General features: G+C 40.7%; 1 pseudogene; it reads left to right on the plus strand.

The window, feature by feature from the left end:
- Nucleotides 1–454: 454 nt before the first annotated feature.
- Nucleotides 455–551, plus strand: LOC111758825 (U6 spliceosomal RNA; annotated as a pseudogene).
- The last annotated feature ends 7,269 nt before the right edge of the window (nt 552–7,820 follow it).

The raw sequence follows: 7,820 nt of genomic DNA on the forward strand, positions 1-7,820 counted from the left end.
GCTCAATATTATCCGAAGTTTATAAAGTTGGGTGTTTGCTCTGTGCTTTCTTTGCTCCTCTTTTTCTCTCTGGGTCACAGTGGCACTTCCATAGTTATGTGGGGGAGGGTTTGCAGAGTCATCAGCAAAGTTCCTCTCCAGTGAAAAGTCGCTCTAAAGAAGTTTGTGTGAGTTTCAAATTCTGGGTCCAACACACAATTTACCAGCTGTGTGCACCTTTAGGAAAGTTGCTTAATCTCAAACTGCTTTTATCTATAATAATCTCCCCCTTTCAGAGTTCTGTGAGAATTCAAGACATTAGAATACCAGGGTATCTAGAAGGACGTCACCAAGATGGCAGCATTGGACACGCTGGTAAATGTGCCTCCCTTAGAAACAGCTAAAGAAAGTGCTAAATTGACTCTTTCAAAACTCTGGGAGATGATCAAGACTAAAGAAAGACGTGATGGTACTTGTTTCAGGAGACATACACTAAACTTGGAAGGATACAGAGATTAGCTTGGCCCCTGCGCAAGGATGATACACAAATCCATGAAGCATTCCATATTTTTATACGTATGACAACATGGATGAACCTTGAGGACACTATGCTGAGCGAAATAAGCCAGATACAAAAGGACAAATATTGTATACTCTCACTAAGATTAACTAAATACAAAGAATAAACACATAGAATTAAAACCTAGAGTATAGGTTACTAGGAAATACTAGTAGGAGATAAGGTAGCACATATACATCCAATTCCAGGGCCCTGAGACCTGATGGACCCAAGGCAGAGGTGTGTGCATCTTTTGTGGACACCAGAAAACTATGTTCTTAAGCTAACCCATTCCGATGTGCGTAAACCTCTTGTATGTGGGACCTTTAGATTAGATTCAGTTAAGGGATCTTTTGATTAGATCATTTTTTATTAAATTACTTTGGTTAAGGGCCTTTGATTAGACTACAGGACCCACGGTGGGTCTTCATCCTCCTACTGAAGTCCTTTATAAACAGAGGACTAAAAAGCCATAGATACACAGGAAAAATGCTGAAGAGACAAAGAGGCTCTCGAGAGGCTGAGAGAACAAGAAGCTGAAGCAATGAAGCCTGAAGGAGAGGGAGAGAGCAAAACCTGCCATGTGCCTGATTGCCTACAGCTGAGCTCAGGGGAATAATTAGCCTAAAGGGGAAGGCAGAGACCCCAGCAGAGCCATCATTGTGTCTTGCCATGTGGGCAGGAGTCCAGGATCACCAGCAGCCAACTTTTGGTGAGACAGTATCTCAGATGAGGCCTTGATTTGGACATTTTCACAGCCTCAGAATTGTAAGCTTTCAACCCAATAAATTCCCATTGTAAAAGCCCATCGGTTTCTGGTATATTGCTCCCAGCAGTTTTTAGCAAATTAAAACATTGGGGAATTCTTGAAAGTTACTGCACATGCCCAGGGAAAGATGTAGGCTCAGAGAGACCTGAGAAAAACCAGAGAGTTAACCACAGGCTATTAATATATAAATCAGGCCAAGCTTTAAAGAAGAGCCTTAACACACAGCAAATCTTCACTTTAACCTTAGGGAAGACAAAGAAACTGACTTCAGAATTAGCACGTCAACATAATCAAATACCCATGCATTACAAGTCTTTCAAAGAAGCAGGAGGACTTGGCTCATTCAAAGGAACAAATTAAAACAGAAGAAGCACAAACATTGGAACAACTAATTAAAGATGTTCAGCAAAATCTCTTAAATGAGTTCAGTGAGCTAAAGGAAGACAAGGATACAGCGCTAAAGGAAATAAGGAAGATGTGTGGGGAAAAGAGAAGGAATTAGAAAGTTTAAAAAGGAACTTTTCAAAAAACTTTTGGGGATGAAAAACACAACACAGAGATTAAACATACTCTAGAGGCATTTGACAGCAGATTTGAACAGGCAAAGTAGAGAATCAGTGAGCTAAAAACAGGACAATTGAAATCATTGCAGTCTGAAGAGCAGATAGAGAGAGGAAAGAAAAAAGCAAACAGAGCCTAAGGGCCCTGTGAGACAGCATGAACCACACAAATATTCCTATGGCGAGACTCTGAAAGGAGAGGAGAAGGAAAAGGAGAAGAAAGAATTTTTAAGGAAATAATGACCCAAAGCTTCCACACCTAATGAAAGACATGAAAATACACATCCAAGAAGCCCAGTGTACTCCAAATAGGACAAACTCAAATAGAACCATTCTAAGACATATCATAATCAAAATGTCAAATGCCAAAGATAAAGAGAGAATTCTGAAAGCAGTAAGAGAGAAGTGATTCATCACAACCAAGGGATCCTCAATAAGATTAAGTGCTAATTACTCATTTGAAACCACAGACTAAAAAGGCAGTGGTATGACATATTAAAAGTACCAAAAGAGGGTAGTGGATGTAGCTCAAGCAATTGAGCTCCCCTACCACATGGGAGGTCTGGGTTCAGTTTCTGGTGCCTCCTAAAGAAGGCAAGCTGACACAAGATGACACAAGAGACACACAGAGGAAAACATAATGAGAGACACAACAAAGCAGGGAGCTGAGGTTGCTCAAACGATTAGGAGTCTCCCTCCTACATGGGAGGTCCCAGGTTCAGTTCCACTGCCTCATAAAAAAAGAAGACCAGCACACAACAAACAGACACAGCAAATGCAAGCAACAAGGGAGTGGGAAGAAATGGATAAATAATATAAATCTTTTTTAAAAATTAAAAAATAAAGTACCAAAAGAGAAAATTTGTCAGCCAAGGATTCTATATCTGGCAAAACTGTCCTTCAAAAATGAAGAAGGGGTTAAGACATTCACAGAAAAACAAAAGCTAAGGGAGTTCATTTTCATGAGTTCTACCCTATAAGAAATACTAAAGGGAGTTGCAGGTAAAGCAGGAAGGACAGTAGATAGTAGCTTGGAGCTGAATGAAGAATTAAAGATCTCTAGTAAAGGTAACTTCATTGATAATATTTTTGGTATGTATCCCTACTTCTTATAATATTTAGATTAAATTGAATTAGAAAGTATATTTCTATTTTATGATGTGCAAAATATAAAGAGGTAATGTATGACAAAAACAACATAAAAAGGGAGAGAAGAAGGGTATAGAAGCAGAGACTGTAGACTATTGAAATTAAATTAGACACAGATTGGCTTAATGGATAAACGTGGATATTCAAATGGCCAATAAGTATATGAAAACATGCTCAACGTCATTAGTCATGAAAGAAATGCAAATTAAAACTACAGCGAGATAGCCATGAGGATGGCTATTATTGAAAAGACTGAACATAAGTGTTGGCGAAGCTATGGAGAAATACGAGCCATCATACCTTGTTGGTGGGAACATAAAATGGTCCAGCCTCTGTGGAAAATCATTAGGCATCTCCTCAGAAATAAATACAATTACCTTATGACCCAGCAATTCCACCCCAAATTATATACCCAAAAGAACTGAAAGCAAGGATTTGGACAGATATTTGTACACCATTGTTCATCGTAGCTTTATTCCACAGGAGCCAAAATGTGGAAGCAACCCAAGTGCCCATCACAGACAAATGTGTAAACCAAGTGTGGTATATGCTTATAATGGAGTATTATTCAGCCGTATTAAGAAGCCAGATGTTTGTATATGCTACAACATGGGTGAACCCTGAAGGCAACATATTGAGTGAAATAAGCCAGACACAAAAGACCAAACATTGTATGATTTCTCCTATATGAACTACTTAAAAAAAGCAAATTCATGGAAACAGAAAGCAGGACAGTGGTTACCAGCAGTGAGGGGAGGGAGGAATGGGGAGGTTTTACTAAACAAATAAGAGTTTTGGTTTCGAATGATGAAATAATCTGGAAATAGTAGTGAAAGTTACACTGCATGGTTAATATTTTTAAATGTCAAAGAAATCTCCACTCAAAATGGTAAAAATGATTCTTATGTATATTTTACCACAATTAAAAATAAATTAATTAATTACAAAAAGCAAAACAGAACAAAAAAAGCTCAGTAGTTGCTAAGGGTGGGGAAGGGGAAGGATGAACAGGTGGAGCACCCTGGAGCTTTAGGGCAGGAAGCTATTCTGTGTGACACCATGACGGCAGATCCATGACATTACCCATTTGTCAAAACCCACAGAACTGTACAACACATGGGAAGTGGACTTGGCCCAGTGGTTAGGGCGTCCGCCTACCACCTGGGAGGTCCATGGTTCAAACCCCGGGCCTCCTTGACCCGTGTGGAGCTGGCCCATGCACGGTGCTGATGCGCGCAAGGAGTGCCCTGCCACACAGGGGTGACCCCGCGTGGGGGAGCCCCACGCGCAAGGAGTGCACCTGTAAGGTGAGCCGCCCAGCGCGAAAGAAAGAGCAGCCTGCCCAGGAATGGCGCCGCCCACACTTCCCGTGCCGCTGACGACAACAGAAGCGGACAGAGAAACAAGACGCAGCAAACAGACACAGAGAACAGACAATTGGGGGAGAGGGGGAGTTAAATAAATAAATCTTTAAAAAAAGAAAGAAAGAACTGTACAACACAAAGTGAATCCTAATGCAAGGCATGGACTATAGTTAATAATAATGGATCAATATCGATTGGTTCAACAATTTGTAACAAATGTACCACACTAAGGGAAGATGCTAACAATGGGGGAATTGGAGGAGTGGGAGGGAGTGGAGAGAGGGAGTATGGGGACTCTCTGTGCATTCTCTGCAATTGTTCTATAAACCTAAAACTGCTCTTTAAAAAAAAGCCATTAAAAAAGACTTACTATTAACAAAAAAAAACAACCAGAGTGTCTAGCCCAGTGCCTGATTCTTTGGAGACAACAAATATTTTTTGATAGCAATGAATAAATAGATAAACAGAACCTATGGAAAGGAAGGACTTGGGAGGGGAGAGGCCAGAAGCAGGCAGGATGCAACCAACAAAGCATGTTTATCAAACCTTCTTTCCTGTAACTGAAGAAGAGGAGGAGATACTAAAGTATGTTTATGGTATTAACTTCAATAACCCAATAGGAATTTGAGCAATGAATGGCCCAAGGGATAAGGAGATATCCAAATTGTGTGACAGAACTATGGACCTCATTTAGTACTATCCAAACATGAGTGTTGGTATTATTAATACTAAGTGGTGTGTAGCAGCACTGCTTTTACAGTTATACATTCTTTTAGAGATTTCAACACAGATCATTGAATTATAACCTAATAATTAAATTTTGCCACTTCAAAGTGTGAGGATGTAATTTCGATTCCAAAAATTAGAATAATTCAACTCCAATTTTCTCTCCTACTACGTATGGCATGGTCATGTATTTCAATTCTTTACACTTAAAATATTAATTATATATATTTATATATTTAAAGCTCAAGAAATATTATGTTTTCAAGTAGTCATATTCATCTATATTTACCTGTATGTTTACTCTTCCAATGTATGTACTGTTTTCCTTCCTGCAATCCCATGCATCCAGCAAAGATCATTTTAAGTCTATTCAAAAGAACTTCTTTTACTGTAGGGCTGCTGGTAAAAATACCCTGTATTTCTTGGTCTGGAAATACCTTTTTTTATTCCTTTCACTGGGACAGAAATCTAGGCAGTGGTTATATTCTTCTATCACTTTGAAGATGTCATTCCACCATCTTCTAGATTTCACTGATTCTTTTGAGTTTAGCTGTTTTCAATTTTATTGTTGATTCTCTGAAGGTAATTTTCCCCCTGTGACTGCTCTTAGGGTTTTTCTTTCAGACTTTGGTTTTCAGTATTTATATAGTGATGTATCTAGATGTAGTTTTATTTGTATTTATACAAATTAGGGTGAACAAAACTTTTTGGAACTGTGACATCTATCTTACCAATTTTTAAATACTCTTGATTATCCCTTCAATGAGACTTGTGTCTCATTTCTCTCTCCTTGTCATCTGGAACTCGATTTTCATGAATATATTACCGTTTCATTGTGTTGCATTTGTCTCTTCCTTTCTTTCCAGCTTTTTCCACCCTTTTATCTCTCTGTGCATCAGTATGCATATCTCTACCTCTTCATCTCTCAAACTTTCAAATCCTCTCATCAGCTCTAATAATCTGCTTTTAACCCCACCTATTGAATTTTTCATGTTAGTTGCAGTAGTCATTTCTAACATTGCCATTTGACTCTTTTTTATTTTAATTCCAGTTCTTTTAAAGCCCCTGTCTGATAAGCCCACTATCTGGATTTCTTGTGGGTCTGACTTCATTGCTCAATTTTCCTTTCGGTTTTCAGTCATTTGGCTTTTCCTTCTGGCAGGCCTGACAACTGAATGCTGGACATTGCGTATGAAAAAGTGTGAAGATAGTTTGCGGCTCTGAGTGATTTTTCTCTTACTCCATTGAGGATTTGTTTTGCATCTGGCAAGTAAGTAGGATAGAGCAAAATCCCTCAACCCAGTCAGAGACGGAGTGCAGTTGCGGCTCTGTCAGTCTAGGTGAAGAGCTCTTCCTGACCCACCTCTTCTCCTAGGGAAGAGTCTTTCAGGGCTCCCATCTGAAAGCCACACTTGTTCCCCAGGTCCTTTACTCCTTGGCAAGTTTTGAGCTCTGCTCACCCTCTTAGCTTCTTGGACACTGATGAGAAACTGCCAAATGCCTAGAAAGGGAGCCCAATGCCGAGCTCAGCTAACCTCTGCACATCCCTGCTCTCTGGAATCTTGGGCCCTCAAGTTCTCATTGTCTCCATCTGTCTCTGCGGCTGCAGACAGCTTCTTTTTATATTTTGTAAAATTTCTAGCTGTTCAGGATAAGAGACTTTGTCTGACCTAAGCTAGCTCACCACAGCTGGTCGTGGAAATCCAGTTGGGTTGGTCACGACCGCAGGGAGGCAGGACAATCCGGTATTACAATCATTTCAGGAGAGACCATGTTTAACCAACATCTTCTCGGGCATAGATTATGGTTTTAACAAGGAAGTCCCTCGGCCCCTGCTGTCCTCTACTAGAGAAAAGCAGTGCTGTCCCTCTCTAGGGCCAGGGCAGAGACCAAACGAGAGCGCGCGTGGAGGGCAGGGCTTCAGGTCTCCCTAGACGGCGTTCACAGGCCGGCGGGCCTGGCTCTCAGCAGGGCTGCAGCCAGCACCCACCTCAGTCCATCGGACTCAGCCCGGACAACTAACACAAGGACGGCGGCGGGCAGCGCCCATCCCCCAAAGCGGAGTGGCTACAGCGGCAAGCAAGACAGTGACCCGCCCGCCCCGTGGGATCGAAGCCCCTCTCAGTCGGAAGCAGAGTGGGCAAAGCACCCCAAAATCCTCAAGACTGAGGAGTGAACAGACACAAGAGGGGGACTGCAGCGATGGGATAAGTAGAATTGTTGTTATTCTACGAATGGAAGAACTCTAAACATTGCTATATAGACGGTGGTTCCAGAGGCTCTGAGGGGACGGAGAGGAAAGAATACGTGAAACATGGGGCATTTTTTGAGACATTGCATGATATTACAATGACGGATACCAGCCATTATATATTATGTCAAACCTATAAAATTGTACAATGCAAAGTGTAAACCATAATGTAAACTATAAACCATGTTTAGTATGTTTCAATATGTGTCCATCAATTGTAACAAGTGTGCCATACTAATGAAAGATGTTAATGGGGGGAAGTGGGGGAGCAGGAGGGGCTGGTGTATATGGGAAGCCCCTATATTTTTGATGTAACATGTATGTAATCTAAAAAAAGATATTTAAATTAAAAAGATATCTCTGGTTATCAGTATTTTTCAAAGTGCGCCTACAAACCACTCGTATGAGAAACCACTTAGTGTAAAGTGCAGATTCCTAGGCTCACTCCAGACTTACAAAATCA

The sequence above is a fragment of the Dasypus novemcinctus genome, chromosome 15 (assembly GCF_030445035.2).
Source record: "Dasypus novemcinctus isolate mDasNov1 chromosome 15, mDasNov1.1.hap2, whole genome shotgun sequence".
NCBI lineage: Eukaryota > Metazoa > Chordata > Mammalia > Cingulata > Dasypodidae > Dasypus > Dasypus novemcinctus.